A 2634-nucleotide genomic window follows, 5' to 3' on the forward strand; every position below is an offset into this window, starting at 1 on the left:
GGTCACGCCTCTTGTGCAGAGAAAATACTGGGAGTCTCCCCCAGACCACCAAACACCCCCCACTAAAGAATACACTTGTGAACGTCTCTCTTGGGTCACCTTAACCTACAAGTAGTATCGAAACTTCTCCAGTGAAACGATATAGCAGTATAGCTTAGTCCGTGGAGAGGAACTTTGGATATGGACCAAAGTATGGTGCTGGACTGGTAGCTGGAGAAGTGCCAGTTCACCTCCTGGGCACTGCCAAGGTGCTCTTAAGCAAGGCACCGATCCCACAACTGCTCGGGGCGCATGTCCATTGACAGCTGCATCCCCCTCACTCTGACATCCGTCCATTGTTGTGTGGTGAAGTCAAACGCAGTGTGTTTGATGGAGCTGGCAGTGCAGTGTGCCGAAATGCTACAAAAATGCTCGAAAGTAGGACTCTATTACACGCCTGTGGCATTTGATAAAAACAAATGCATGAAATGCGGAAGAATTAAGATTTCAAATGAAGTACAAATGGTATTGGTATCCCTTTAAGTGTACTGGACTAATATTGTAATTCTTTCAAAGACGTGCAGTATGTTGTCTTTTATTTAATCATGTAGCCTTAAGATGAAAGTCTCTTTTTCACGAGGCAGCATAGAAGTAAAACATTCACTGAGAGACAAGGGCATGTCCTTTCAAATACTTCTAATTGTCATTTGCCCATAAGATGCATATATGTATGTATTTTAGTGTTTTAGTAAAATAATCAATTTTAAACCAACCATTAAGCAGTAATTATGATGCCATAATTATTGATTTAACTAAATTTAACTAACGAAGTGTTTCATTTAAATACATACAGATATAGAATTTTTAGTGCAGGTAAACATTGGAAATTATGCATTTAAACTCACACACATATTCCTATTCACAACACGTATACTATCAGATATTCTGCACACACACGCACACGCACACACCTACACACACACACCACAAACTAATAAACAGCCCAGCAGAGAGTTATGCTGAGGAGTATCCAACATGTTGATAGTAAATTGTTTTGAGCGTGAAATAGATTAACACGTGTACACACACACACACACATAGACACAAACACACACAGACACAGACACAAACACACACACACACGCACGCACGCAAGCACACACATGCTTGTAAACAAATAACTCTCACTTCCGACACCTAAACAGTTTAAAAGAAGACAAACACACCGTTGGTCTGCGGCAGCGCAGCACACTGACTGCAGCCATTCCTCACACGCTCGCTGCACACGACACAATGACACACACTCAAATCAACTGACCTCCAAACACTCTGTTTTCCTGACGTCCCCTCGCCATCCCAAATTGAGTTTTCTCTCCTGCCTGACAAAGCTTGGTAGACTAAAAGAAATTCATTTTTACTGGACAAAATATATCTTTCTTACTCAGCAATATTTTGTCTGACCCAATTTTAGCAAAGTTTACAGAATCAGGAAAAATTCAATGAAGAAAGTGAAGAGCAATAATAAGTGATTTGTCATGCTGGAATACTGTCAAATGAGAGACAAAAAATGTAAATGTTTATGAAAAATACCAACCCCAGAACGAACCAATTAGATTATGTTTTGTTTGAGATGTAGGATACTGACTTTAATAAAGAAAGCCAACCCGTTTTTATGGTTGATTTTATTATATAAAGAAGAAAAAGAAGAAGAAAGTGGCAGTGCAGAATAAATTACCTCACATATTTATGAATATTTTTTGTTTGGAAAGCATTCCCTCTTCAAGTTTCAGCTCATGTCAGCAGAGAAATTTAAGTTTTGATTGTTTCACATGTGAATATAATTAGACAGAAATCTAGTTAGGAGCAAGTCAATGTTTACTTGTTTTACAATGTACTGTCTAGTGTACTGCCTATAATCAATGTGATCAATTCAATACTTTCATTAACCGATGACATGTGATTCTTTCACTACGCATGGACATATTAGGAGCAATATTTCCTCAGGGGTTTAGATGTCAGCTAATATCCAATTTTGTTTCTTGCCTAAATGTATAATATCTCATTTTCTGCCGCTACGGGGTCTCTCAATCAAAACAATAACAAAAGCCATCATCAGGCAATCAAATGTAATGTACCGTTACCTTAAATAAGATGACAGATTTGTCTGGGTTTGAACATTGTTGGAAACACTAGGGATAATGTATATATAACATAGGTCTACTTGTTCACTTGACATTCAAAGGTGAAAAAGTTCCATATTACATCTAAGTAAAAGTGTATCATTTCATGAAATCAATTTTTGGTAACCAGTAGGAGGACGACTGGGATCCACTTTCAAATGTTTGACCATGTCACAATCAAGAGCCTCTGTCCATGAATATCCCTGCTTTTTATTTTAAACTTGTCTAATCTGCACGTTTTTATCATCTGGTGTAGATGAAGATAAATTTCAGATCACAAAACACCTCTACGCACCTGTAGGTAAACATTATTACATTTTTTTCACAACAATGTGAAATCACTGAATTTTTAGTCTCGATAACAGTGCCCAAAAAGCCAGTTCAGCAGATGACAACAATGTCCATTTGGTACTGGCTGGATGTTTTTTTTTTATTAACAATCCTTCCCCCTCCCCCCCCCGCCAGACACCTGCTT

General features: G+C 38.2%; 1 protein-coding gene across 2 annotated transcripts in view; it reads left to right on the forward strand.

Moving 5' to 3' along the window:
- fras1 (Fraser extracellular matrix complex subunit 1) overlaps positions 1-2634 on the forward strand; it is a 242061-nt gene that overhangs the window by 207283 nt on the left and 32144 nt on the right. The gene's annotated exons all lie outside the window — the stretch shown is intronic.

This window comes from Etheostoma spectabile, chromosome 5 (assembly GCF_008692095.1).
Source record: "Etheostoma spectabile isolate EspeVRDwgs_2016 chromosome 5, UIUC_Espe_1.0, whole genome shotgun sequence".
Taxonomy (NCBI): domain Eukaryota; kingdom Metazoa; phylum Chordata; class Actinopteri; order Perciformes; family Percidae; genus Etheostoma; species Etheostoma spectabile.